This window comes from Marmota monax, unplaced genomic scaffold, assembly GCF_021218885.2.
Source record: "Marmota monax isolate L192 unplaced genomic scaffold, Marmota_monax_Labrador192_F-V1.1 WCK01_AAM20220418_F8-fsc00024, whole genome shotgun sequence".
NCBI classification, from domain to species: Eukaryota; Metazoa; Chordata; class Mammalia; order Rodentia; family Sciuridae; genus Marmota; species Marmota monax.
Window position 1 is genome coordinate 4461415 of NW_026695224.1, and position 13914 is coordinate 4475328.

Genomic DNA, 13914 nt, shown 5'->3' on the forward strand with positions numbered 1-13914 from the left:
CCTGCACTCCAGCTTTCTTTAGCAGGCCTGGCTCTCCAAGGAACCCACCTTCCCTACTGAGGATGCAAGGTGGCTGGCGAACTTGGTGAGAGCCAGCTGCAGGAGAGTTAGGAGCCAGGTTGCTCCATCGTGGTTCACTTTGAGAAAAAGGAAACTGGACTCAGGAAAGTCATGACAACTTAAGCCATGTGCATGACCCTTGCCCATGTATGCCTTATCTAGTTACCTGCCATCTGCAACTGCGGACCTCTGGACTGTTCCGCTGCTAAATGTTCACACCCTACCTGATACAGAACAAGGACTTTGGGTCACTTCTCCCAACTTCACCCCCTTTCAGCAGGAAGCAGTTTGGAGATGTCATGGCCCATTTTTTCCATAGAAATGGAATGTGGAAATTGACAGTGGCCCACTTGATGCTTTGAACATAACCCTTGCTGCAACTTATTATTTTTTTTTTAAATACTTATTTATTTTTTAGTTTTCGGTGGATACAACATCTTTATTTTATTTGTATGTGGTGCTGAGGATCGAACCCAGCGCCTTGCGCATGTCAAGCGAGCGGCGCTACCGCTTGAGCCACACCCCAAGCCCTGCAACTTATTTTTAAAGTGGACACGTTTCTTTCTCTTCCTCTCTCCCTTCTCCTCCATAATCTCTCCTCCTATTAGTGAATCTTGAACCACATTTCTCCCTCCCTAATCTCTCCCTCCCTAATCTCAGGGGAAACAGGATTGCCTTTCTTCCCCATGTTAGGCAGTTCATCTGTCCTTGAGTACACACCTACCATAGACTTTGGGGATGGTACCAGAAGACCTCAAGTGAACCACAACTCTAGCAGAGAACATGTAGAATGCAGCCTTTGAATCACCTCCTTAAAAGCCCGCTGTTCCTGTTGACGGGCAGAATCACAGCCTTTGGGACAGGATCCTCTGTGTTTCTCCTTGGCTACCAAAGCAATAAACCTTCTACTTTCTTTTTCTCAAAAAAAAAAAAAAAAAAAAAAAAAAAAGTGACCTGAGTTCAGCTCCTTTCCCAGAAAACCCATTACCGCATTTTACTAATGACGGATCTTTTGGGTGACCATGTATTAAAATTGTTACGGAATATGAGTAATGTAAGATTTACTGTCTTTAGTCATGAGTTTGTTCAGTTTGGCATTAAATACATTCACATGGTTGTTACCATCATCCTTTTGCACAAGTTTTTTTTCTTCCTTAACTAAAACTCTGTTTTGTTTAAACACTCACTCCCATTTTCCCCACCCTGTTCCTGTTAGCCACCATTCTACATTGTCTTTATGATAGAGATTTCACTACTCTAGGGACCCCATGTAAACGGGATCAAAAGGTATTTGTCCTTTTGTAACTGGCTTTTTTCACTTAGCATAATGTCCTCAAGATTCTCAGACTTGTCAGAATTTCCTTCCTTTTTAAGGCTAAATAATATTCCATTGTATCTGAATATCACATTTTGTTTCTCCATTTATCTTTGCATTGATACCTAGGAGGTTCCACAATATGACTGATGCTGCTGTGAATGTAGGTGTATAGTTATCTGAGACCCTGCTTTCAATTCTTACCCAGAAGTGGAATCACTGGATCTTATAGTGATTGTCTGTCTCTCTGTCTCTGTCTCTCTCTCTCTCCCCCCCGCCCATTTTTTATTTTTATTTTTTGGTGAACTGCCACACTTCTTTCCACCAGTGGCTATCCCACTTGACAGTCCCACAAGCAAAGGACAAGGATTCCAGTTTTGCCACATCCTTGCCAACATTTGTTATTTTCTTTTTTCCCCCATAGGAGCCATCCTAATGGCTACTTTGATTTACTTATTTATTTTTTGTGATATTAGGAATTGAACCTAGGGGCATTCTTCAAATGAGCTACATCCTCTGCTCTTTTTATTTATTTTTTATTTTGAGGCAGGATCTTACTAAGTTGCCCAAGCAGGCCTCAGACTTGAGATCCTCCTGCCTCAGCCTCCCAAATCATTGATATTACAGGTGCGTGCCACGATGCCCAATCTAATGGCTACTTTTTAAATGGATTTAAAATCTTAATGTATAACTAAATTTTAACTAAAAGCTTGATTAACACAAAGCCTTTGTAAAATATCAGTAGTATAATGCGTTGTGGTGCATGCCCTGTAATGCCAGCAACTTGGGAAACAGAGGCAGGAAGATGGCAAGTTTGAGACCGTCCTTACCAATTTAATGAGACCCTGTCTTGAGAAAGAGAGAGGAAGGAAGGGAGGGAGGGAGGGAAAGAAGAAAAGAACAAAGGAATGAATGAGCTAGGGACATAGCTCAGTGTCAAAGTACCCTTCTTAATTAGCGCTTTAATGTGAACTGGGATGGAAGTGTGGAGGGTAATGAGGAGATAAGGTTACTACTACAGTACGTACCAAAACTATAAACCTCTTCTACAGTTTTCTTTACCCCCAAATAATAGGCAGTCAAAAACTAAGTGACATCATTTGGTAGACTTTATCAAGTTACCTTCCCTCCCCACCCCCCAGTACTGGGGATTGAATTCAGGGGTGCTCTACCACTGAGTTACATCCCCAGCCCTGTTATTTTCTTTTTGGGGGGTGGGGGCGTGTACCGGGGACACTCAACCACTGAGCCACATCCTCAGCCCTATTTTGTATTTTATTTAGCGACAGGGTCTCACTGAGTTGCTTAGCTCCTCGCCATTCCTGAGCGTGGCTGTCAATCCTCCTGATTCAGCCTCTTGAGCCTCTGGGATCTCAGGCGTGTGCCCCGCGCCCAGCCCTAGCCGTTTCTTTATATTGTATTTTGAGACAGGGTCTTACTAAGTGCCTCGGCTGGCCTTGAACTGGCCGTCTTCCTCCCCTAGCTAGGATTGCTGGGATCACAGATACATGTCTTGGTGCCCAGCTTCAAGTTACTTTTCTCTTTTGTACTAGGGATTGAGCCTGAGGGCACTTTCCCACTGAATTACTTCCCTAGTCTTTTATATTTTTAATTTTGATAGAGTCTTAGGGCCATGCTGAATTGCTGGTGGTCTCTCTAAGTTTCTGAGGCTGCCTTGGAACTTGCTGGGATTATAGGTGTTCACCACCACACCCAGCTTGGAATTACTCTTGAATGTTATGGAATCTATGTAAGAATGGGTCAGCAGACTTACCCTATAAAGATAGTAATATTTTAAGCTCAGTTGGTCCTTTGGTTTTGTTTCAGCCACTCAACCCTGCTGTCGTGACATGCAAAAGCAGTCACTGACATTATCAAATGAGGGAGGCTCTAGTCCAATAAAAATTATTTACGTACACTGCACTGAGTTGTATATAATTTTCATGTGTCCCCAGTATAATTTTCTTTTGACTTCTTTTCAACCATTTAAAAAAGACAAAAACACTCTTAGCTTATGGTCATATGAAAACTGGCCTTGTTTTTACCTTTTGAATATGTCTGCTGACCTCTGGTATAGAGGGATCAGTGGATGTTGGTGGTGTGGCACCATGTGGTACTTGTTATTTTTTGAAACACTTTGTTAAGTTTTTGGTTTGGGCAAAGGGTAAAAGAGTCAGGCTGGTGCAGAGGAATGACAAGCCCAAAGGAGTACGTCTTGGAATCTCAGATGGGACACGTGTCTGATGTGATAAAGATCACGTGACTGGTCCAGGGCCTGGCGTGGTGCTTACCATGCCATCACCTTCCGTCAGTGTTCACGGGAAGGTAGGTGACAAGGAGGAGTGGAGGGATTTCTGAACGTATAAGGTGCCACCATACTAAGTGACTGTTTTAGAGAAATGACTCCTGTCATTGCTCTTTGTGAGTTCAAGGCAACTGAAGCCTGAGAGTAAGGTGGACACTTGAAAGTACGTTGGCCCATGCATTGTGTTGGTGCTTCGCAGAACTGTGGAGTGGACTTTTAACATCCCTGTTCTACAGATGAAGGGAATGAGAATGAGGAAAGTTGGTGTCTTACTGTTTTGTGCTGCTGTAACAGATGAGGTAATTTACAGAGGAGATTTGTTTCTTGCAGCTCTGAAGGCTGAGAAGTCCAGAGTCAAAGGGCCTATATATCTGGTGAATGCCTTTTTGCTGTGTCATCCCATGGGGGAAGGCAGAAGGGCAAGAGAGCAAGCCTGAGAGCTCTTGTATTATGCGCCCTCGCCAGAATTGTCCTTAGTGCCCTGTTCACTGCATTCGTGGCATTTGCTAGCCTGCTTCTCCAAATTCTTCCAGCCTCTACCCACTACCCAGTTTCAAAGCTACTTCAGCATTTTGACATGTTTGTTAATAGCAACAACTCCACTCTCAGTACCAAAATTTTATTAGTCAGGGTCTCCAGTGAGGCAGAACTGATAGGCTGTAGTTAGAGAAATAGACAAGAAAGTATTTCTGCAGAGAACTGGTGCATGTGATATTGGAGGCTGACATGTCCCACGACAGGCTGCCTACATGTTGGAAACCCTGGGATGCTGGTATTGTTAACTCCCTTCAGTCCAAGTCTGGATTTTTCAGAACCAAAAGCCAGTAGCGTAACTCTCGGTCTGAGACCAAAGGCCTGAGAACTCAGGGGGCTTCTGAGTTTAAAGGCCAAAAGCCTGGGGTTCTGTGATCAGGCAGAGACCTCTGTGGTCCTAGTGGTTGCTGTGTTCAAGTGAGAAGATCTGATTTCAGATTTGGTACTGTCATTGGTTTTCTGGACATTAGAGAAATGTATTAGTCTCCATTAAAAAAATCTTACAATTAGAGGACAGGTGCCGGTGTCGCACACCTGAAATCCCAACAGCTCAGAAGACTGATGCAGGAGGATTATTGAGAGTTCAGAACCAGCCTTAGCAATGGCGAGGTGCTAAGCAACTCAATGAAACCCTGTTTCTAAAGAAAGTTACAAAAATAGGGTTGGGGATGTGGCATAGTGGTTGAGTGCTCCTGAGTTCAATTCCTGGTACCAAACAAAACAAAACAAAATAAAAGTCTAGCATTGAACTGTGAACTTGGTTCTTTTGGAAAAACCCTTAGGCTCTCAATGGTTTGACTGTTCTTTAGTGACAATAGTAAGTTGAATAGAAACTAGATGAGGGGGACAGGGAGGAAGTCGAATGATATACTAAGAATAAGCCAATAACAGAGCCCAAATTCAGACTCTTAAGTTGTTCTGATGGGCTGGGGTTGTGGCTCAGTGACAGAGCGCTTGCCTTGCACATGTGAGGCACTGGGTTCGATCCTCAGCACCACATAAAAATGAATAAACAAAATAAAGATAATTGCATCCATCTATAACTAAAAAATAGTTTTAAAAAAGTTGCTCTGAATGATACTTGATGGTTATGGGTATGTATAATGATGGCCCTGATTTATGAAAATAGAAAGAAGGCTTTAAATTATGTCTGGTGCAATATTATAGTATATATTTATCATTATTAAAATTTTAGCATGTACAAAGCAGGTTTTTGCAATACTTACATTTTTCATTTTATGTTAGTAACTAACGAACTTAGACAATTATAGGGTCTCTTCAAAATGATCAAAATATTTGGGATGTCTTCCAAAAATATGAACATATGTGTACACACACACAACACATATACACATATTAAGACATAAATATCTATTTTAAAATTTGGTGGGCTGTCTATTAGGTCTCTTACTTTGTCCATGGGTCTTAAAGATCTTAGACTGTTGGGGGAATAAGACACTTTAGTGGGAGTCCATAGAAAAGGTTGATGAGTAAGCATTATTTTGATAAAGTGCTATTAAGTTGCTTACTATAGACACAGTAGAAATTGCTTAGAATAGTACTCATTCCAGGACTTATTTTGGAGTGAAAGAAATAGTTTGTTTAGTGCTTCACAGTATATCTCACATAGATGTGCTTCCCTGGTTTCTGTAGACAGCAAATTGAAGAGAAGTTAGGTGGTAAAGGAAACAGAAGTGTCAAAGATAAATTTGGTCTGAGAGATTTAACAAGGGGAAACAACACAGTGCAGATGATTTTTGTAAACACAGAATTATAGGAAATCTTATTAAATCTTAAGCATATCCAAATGTCATCCTGTGATCTGCTGTTTGGTTGAGCAATGGAAGTATCAGATATATTGATTTTATTTTGTTTTATTTGCTATTTGTTGGGTTAAGAATATTACATAATTGGGAATATCAGGAAAGAAGGTTTATATTTTAGTATACTGGGTTGGTTTGACTGTAAACACTTTTGTCATTACCATAATATTAGTGGCTTACTTGTGAAATTTGGTTGGGAGAAAGCCACTTTAGAGAATTGTAGATTTTAGTTTCTTTATTGACATCATCATCATCAAAGGAGGAAGCTACCATTTGCTTTATTCTGCAAAAAGTGGAACAGGTGGTTGTTGAAAATAGTTATTGAGTGCAGTCTTAAAATGAAATTTATCTGTAAAAAAGTACATAGTAAACTAGGAAAAAAGGTTCCAGGCTTCTATTTTTATAGCTCCTGGTCAGAGAAGAAAGGGACTTTCCTTACTGTCAGTATGTAAAAACCTCAGGAAGACACCGTGTGGACTGCTGAGCCCTGTGCCCATCTCTGTGTCAGGACCACGGGGACACTGCTTTAACTGGTGGCCACCCATGCCTGCTCCCCTCCAGGACTGACAGCGGGCTTTATAGTAGGGTCACATGGGGTAGTAGGGACACATGGAATGGTAGGGACCAAAACTGTTCCCTCTGTTAAACAATTTGGCCATAGGATCCTGGAGGGGAGCAGGGGACTGGCTGCTGGGCAGACTGGAACAGCAAGTATGTCCTCTGTCATTGAGAAGAGAATGGACTGAATAGTAAAGGGGGCTGGATACTTTCTTCAATGTTTGGAAAAAAAACCAGTTGAAGTAGTTTCCCTGTATCTGTGGTTTTGCTTTCTACTGCCAACCAAGATCTGAAAAATATTACATGGAAAATTCTAGAAACAAGTCATAAGTTTTAAATCCTGTGTTGTTCTGAGTGGCATGAAATCTCACACTGGCCTGGCAGGACTTGAATCATCCATTTGTCCAGCCTCTTGGTGCTGTATACTCTACACACCCCTTGGTCACTCAGGCTGTCTTGTCTGGGTTACAGAATCACAGAATCTTCCTGATGCTGTGTGTTCAAGTAAGTAAACCCTGATTTTGCTTACTAATGGCCGCAAAGGCAGTAGGAATGATGCTGTCAATTTGGATTTGCTGAAGAGAAGCTTAGTGGAAAAGTACTAAACTTTTAAGTGAAAAGATCAAAGTGTAGTGTGATATTTTGAGACAGAGAGAAACACCACACTCACATAACCTTTACTACAGTGTATTGTTATAATTGTTCAGTTATTGTTTTAATCTGTTGTTCTGCTTAATTTGTAATATCATAGCCATGTATGTTTGGGAAAAAAACATAGTATCACAGCTATGTATGTGTAGGAGAAAACATAGTATCTACGGGATTCAATACAGTCCATACTTTGAGGCGTCTATTGGGGCCTTGGAATGGATTCCCCATGGATAAGGGAGAGGACTATAACACACCCCTGCCTCTTACCATATTTGGTTAAATAGCAAATGAATAAGTGACAGTTCAATAGGAAAGAGTAAACAATAGAAGAAAATGCAGTCAGGTTTTTTTTTTTTTAATATTTTTTACAGACTTCATATTTTAGAACTGTTTTAGGTTCATAGCAAAATTGAGTAGAAGGTACAGATTTTCCCCCAAGGACATCTTGCACCAGTGGTACATTTGTTACAATTAGTGTATAATGACACATTATCAAATGTCCATATTTACATTAATGTTTACTCAACGTACTGCTCTGTGAGATTTGATAAATATGTAATGGCATGTACCCATTATATCACATAGAGTAGTGCTGCCTCCCAAGCCTGTGCACCCACTGATCTTTTTAAGGTCACCAGTTTTGCTTTTTCCATGCTGTCACGTAGTTGGAGTCCTATAGTATGTAGCCTTTTCAAATTGCTTCTTTACATTTAAGATTCTTCACTGCCTTTTCCTGGATTGATAGCTTGTTTCTTTTTAGAAACAAGTAAGGATGTACCAGTTTGTTTATCCACTCATCTACTGAAGGACATCTTGGTTGCTTCCAAGTTTTGGCAATTATGCATAAAGATGCTATAAAAATCCATGGTAAAGTTTTTGTATGTACATATTTTCAGCTCCTTTGGGTAAATACCGAGGAGCATGATTATTGGTCTTTATGGTGAGTATGTTTAGTGTTGGTGTTTTGTTGTTGTTGTTTGTTTTTCTTGCTGTGCTGGGGATGGAACCCAGGACCTCTCACATGCTGGGCAAACACTTTGCCACTGACCTGCAACCTAGGCTTGTATGTTTAGTTTTGTAAGAAACTACAAAAACTCTCTTCCAAATTGGCCATACCATTTTGCATTCCCACTAGCAGAAAATGAGATTTCCTGTTGCCCCACGTCTTCCCTCAACATTTGGTATTGTCAGTGTCTTGGATTTTGTCCATTCTAATAGGTGTGTAGTAGTGTATCACTTTTTTAATTTGCAATTCCCTAATGACATATGATGTTGAACATCTTTTTAATATATTTACTTACCATCTTCCCTGGTCAGGTATCTGTTTAGGTCTTTTGCCTGTTTTCTAAATGGGTTGTTTGTTTGCTTATTAGTTTTAAGTGTTTGGAGTGTATTTTGAATATTAGCCTTTTGCAAATGTTTTCTCCCAGTCTGTGGCTTTTCTTCTCATCCTCTTGATACTCAGATGTTTTTTTTTCTATCTCATTTTTTTTAAGCTTTTTGAAATATATAGGGAGACTTAAAAGCAGAGCTTGCAGACTGATGGCCTGATGGCTCGATCAAACCTGCACATGCATTAAGTTTTATATTTCTAACTTTCAAAATGACATTTTTGTTAATCATTAGCAGTAGCTGACATTTCCTGAGGGCTTACTCTGTGCTAAGTAAACAGTAAAGCCTGTGCTAAGCCCTTTCCACGCTCCTGTTGAATCCTGCAGAAACCCTCCAAGGTAGCATTGTCGCTGTCCTAAGTATACAGTTGGAAACAGACTTTGGTAGGTGAAGGACTGGCCCCAGTATGCCCAGATAAGCGGAGTGACAAATAGATGTGATTCCAGATCATAGTTTTTAAACAACTGTATTTCAGCACAATGTTTATTGAAATGACTTGAAACAGAAAGCATACAAATGTCCAGTAAACATGGGTACAGTAGCACACACCTGTAATCCCAGTGGCTCTGGAGTGTGAAGTAGGAGGATTGCAAGTTCAAAGCCAGCCTTAGCAACTTGATGAGACTTTGTCTACAATATATATAAAAAAAAGAAAAAAGGGCTGGGGATGTTGCTCTGTGGTTAAGCACCTCTGGGTTCAATCCCTGGTACCAAATAAATAAATAAAAATAAAACCCCCTCTTCATTGGTATGGAGGTTGGAGAAGGATTTTTATCATTTTTGGTGGAGTGCATTTTGAGAATATTTTTCAAAAGTATTAATTGTTCATATCCTTTCCATAGGGGTTTTACTTTTTTGGCATTGAACCCAGGGGTACCCTCAATGACTGAGCTACACACCCCCAGCCCTTTTTATTTTGCTATAGTCTTGCTAAGATACCTAGGTTGTCCTTGAGCTTGCCATCCTCCTGCCTCTGGCTCTGGAGCTGAGATTAAAGGTGTATATTACTATACGTGGCCAGGGATTGAACTTCTGAGAATTTATTTTTAGGAAAAAAATAGAGTTGATTACATATACATGTGCTCAGTAGTGAAAATTAGAAGCAGCCTAAGTTATGGTATATTCATATTCTAGAATAATGTACAATCATTAAGAATTCATTTTTATCATATCAGGTGACATGAATAGTGATGTGGTCTGTGTTTTTCCACTGACTAAAATGATCCCTATAGCAAAGCAGTTTGTTTCAGGTGTTTGGCCCAGAGTCACTACTGGCTATATTTTGCTGTTTCAAGGAGCGGGATATATAGGTGATTTTTCTTTTTCTTATGTGTTTTTGCATACCTCTAAATTTACATTTTTCTTTTAAAGTTTTTGTAAATGTAGACAAAGTATAAGACCTCATTAAAGTCAACATGGCTTTATGCACTTCATTTTTGATGTATGTGAAAATGTATTCTTTGTGAATCAGTTTATTTTGTTTTTTTGCTTAAGGTCTTAAATAATCCTTAGGTAATACCAGCACTTATCCAAAAGATCTCTACAGTACAGAAAAAGAAAGTGAATTGTGACAACCTTTCTCCAAGGTAAATGAAACTGTTCCAGTTTCATTATCCGTGATAATCACTATTAATAGTTAAAGTATTTTAAATATGCATTGGGAGCTTGCCCTATTTAATATAAATTATTTATTAAGCAAATAACCACATTTAATGTTTTGGACATTGGGAGTTTCATAGGTAGGCTTTCTATAGGTGAAACCCCCCTGCTTCTTTATCACTACCCTTTCCTGGGAAGATGTGGCAACATGTTAATTGTAAATTTAGAATAGTGCCTGTTCTTAAATCCCAGCCTCTCCACCAAAAACAAATAAAAAGTATGTGATATTAGAATCGAGTGAATCAAATATATTGGTATTTTGTTAATATAGTTAAGAATATAATAGTTCTTATAGGATGAATTATTTATTCCTACTGGTATTTGGACCTTATAGGTAAGAAAGAGATTCAGCCTCTGTGTGTGTGTGTGTGTGTGTGTGTGTGTGTATGTTTGTGTGTATTTGTGTTTCTTTAGCTCAACAAATATACGAGGGCCTTCCACTCGAGGAATAAATTCGTTAACTAAGTTTCCACCAACACCCAAGATAGCTGATCTTAGTTGGGGAGGATTACCAGCCATTCTTCTTTAGGCTTCTTAACTTCACCCAGATTTGGTTAGGTCTACTCGGAGTGGTAGGGAAGTTGTTCAGAATTTTTCCTTGAAGGGGAAAGAATTATTGAATAGAAGTAGATAAAGTAACTCTTTGGTAATGATTTCTTTTCTTTTTCTCCCTTTACCTTATATTGTAATTGGTGGAAAGCAATGGCAGGGTCTGTGCTGACAGTGGCCAGGGAAAAGAAGCCAAATGGGGAAAGGACAGAGACGTCGTCAGCTAAAAACCTTCCTTCTGGGGCTGGGAACATGGCTCAGTGGTAGAGCGCTTGCCTAGCATGTGTGAGGCCCTGGGTTTGATCCCTAGCACCAAAACAAAACAAATCCATCCTTCTGAGCCATTGGTCTAAAAAATAAGGTCCAGAAATGGAGGACAACCAGCGATGTCATGTGAAAAAGAATGTTCTAAGTTTCTAGGAAAGCACATATGAATACCTCTTAAAAGGAGGGGAAAAAATGAAAATGTTGTAGTCTAGAACACGTAGATTACTCTACATTCTCTGTGCTTTTGTTCCCATGTTCTGTTTTAGGAGGGGTTTACAAAGCAAACATGACATTCTTTAAAGATGAATATGCCATTGTATAGCATTTATAAAAGATATGTGTGCTCTCTCCTTTTAAATAATTTTACATTGTCAATCATATATTTTCGCTTCCCTTGTTTTTTGTTTTCAAGCTTAGAGGAGATGGTGAGAGTTATTCAGGGGCGTAAGTTTCTTGTGCCTGAGTAGAAGAGGGGGAAGGGCTTTTTCCTTTCAGCTTTGGTATTGGTGATCTTCCTATTTAGTTAGGCATGACTTTGGTCACGTGACCTCCTATCCTTATCAATACTTTAGAAAATTGGACACATCATAGAAACTTTTTATAAAGCCTTTAGGGGGGGTAGTTCCGTGGTAGAATGCATGCTTAGCATCCCTAACACCAAAAGAAAAGGGAGGAGTATTTTGATTTTAAAAAATTACATGTTGCCAGGCACATTGATTTGGTAGGCAAGGCAGGAGGATTGCAGATCTGTGGCCAGCTTGGACAATTTAGCAAGACCCTGAGAAAATTTAAAAAACGGTGGTAGAGTGCTTGCCTGGCCTGTGCAGGGCTTTGGGTTTAATTCCCAGTACTTGAAAAAAAATTAAAAATTACATGTTCTTTGTGGATATTTACTTAGAATCCATCTTCACAGCACAGCAGACAGGTCCTTTGGCTGCATTCTGAGAAGCAAAATTGCCTCCTTAACTGTTAAGGCTATACGTGGTTCTCCGGCCAGATTGGCCCCTCCCTTAAGATCTGTTAGTGCTGCCCCACCACCTTCCATTACCTTGGATCCTGGAGGTCAGTCATCTTCCTTTTGTGACCACATAGACATATCCACAGGGCATGGATGAATGTTGCCTTCCTGAGGGAGTGGCTCTGGGCTCTGCACAGTAGGCCCTTACACTCCACGGGTTTTGTTTGCGCAGGCTCTGAAGTCATTTTTCCCCTGAGATTTCCGGTTGTGGGGTGGGGGGTTGGGTCCTGGTAAGCCATGGGGCTGCCTTTGCAGCAGCATTTCTAAAAAGATCTGGCATGTTCCAGCACAGTTCTGTGGGACTGCACTGGGAGAGGAGAGGGCGCAGTGCTCCTGTAGAGTGTGGAAGCGACACAGCGGTGGAAGGTGACCTTGATGGTCACACATGGAGTTGGCCTGTAGAAACGGAGGCAAGTGGCCGACCACCAATGTGGAGGCTGCCACAGTGTCCTCGGGGTTGTGGGGGGAGGACCTGAGTCAAGCCGAGTGGGGCTGGGCTGTGGAAGCCTTTGGTTTTGGTTTTCAGTAGAAGCATTTGGAGACTTGTTAGCTCCAGAAGATAAAGAAGGGTGAGCGGGGAAGATTCTGAAGTTTTCATTTGGGGAAACAATAATTCATAGAGGAAAGTGTGATCCTGTAGGGGTAGGATGGGAGAAAGACAAGGAATTTCATTTGGTCTGTTGGGTTTGAAGTGACAGCTCAGTGGAAGTATCTAGCTGGTTGCTGAAAGTAGAGGAGCTGATGTGTGAGTGACTATTTCTTTGTTTAACTTGAATTCTGGAGCCTTCTGAAGTTGTCACTCAGCTTTCCCTGCATCCCCCTAGGGTTTGAGTTGCTTCTCCTGGTGACTCATGTGTATGAGAAAAATCAAGCAGTACAAAAGGGTGAGTCCCTGCCACTTCAGACCTCAGTCCCACCTCAGAGGAAGGTACTGCCAGCAACTTTTGTCTATTCTGGAAATTCTTGCATATATATACACACTTGAGGATAGAAATCACTGGAAAGGATGAGTCAGGCATTAACGGAAACTCACCGAGCGCCCTGCAGTCCGGCATACAGTGGCTCCTTAGGTGCAGGTCTGTGCGCCAGTGCTGCGTGCCCAGGTCCCCAGGTGTCCACCCTGCTCAGGCTGAGCATAGAATCCCTTCAATGCCCCATGCTCCCAATTGTGAATTCTGTAACTTTTTAGTATGGAAGACTGGATTATTAAGAATAATTTGAAACACAAAAAAATATTAAAAAATGAGTTTTTTCTCCTTAAAATGTTATTTTCTTTAATGAATATTTTTTTCTTGCTATGAAGATCTATTTTTTTAAGGTAACGATGGTCATTAATATCTTCATTTTTAGAATGTGGTTACATTTTAAGAAGCAAATCTTGTCCCTCCGCAGTCAATCTCTGGATTTAACCACTGTTAATAGTTTGGAACGTAGAGCCGGTTCTCTGGAGGCAAAGGGCTGCACTCACACAGGGGTGCCTTGTGCACACAGTGGGTTTTTTTTTAATCTTTGTTTTATTTATTTTTGTGTGGTACTGAGAATCAAACCCAGTGCCTCACATGTGCTAGGCAAGTGCTCTACCACTGAGCCCTAGACCCACACACAGTGGTTTTCACATGGAAAACCATAGAAGACAACAGAGCTCATGGCCATGGTCTCACTAAGCAGATGAAAAGCAGACAGATTAATGCATGCTGGTGGTTAAAAAAAAAAAAAAAAAAAAAAAAGTGGTAATGGTATAGAAAGGTAGAACGTTAAATCTCCCTAACTTCCCAGTTCCACT

At 40.6% G+C, this 13914-nt stretch overlaps 1 protein-coding gene across 2 annotated transcripts in view; it reads left to right on the forward strand.

The window, feature by feature from the left end:
* The window catches only part of Tent4b (terminal nucleotidyltransferase 4B), a 62877-nt gene that overhangs the window by 26268 nt on the left and 22695 nt on the right, over nt 1-13914 (forward strand). The window lies entirely within an intron of this gene.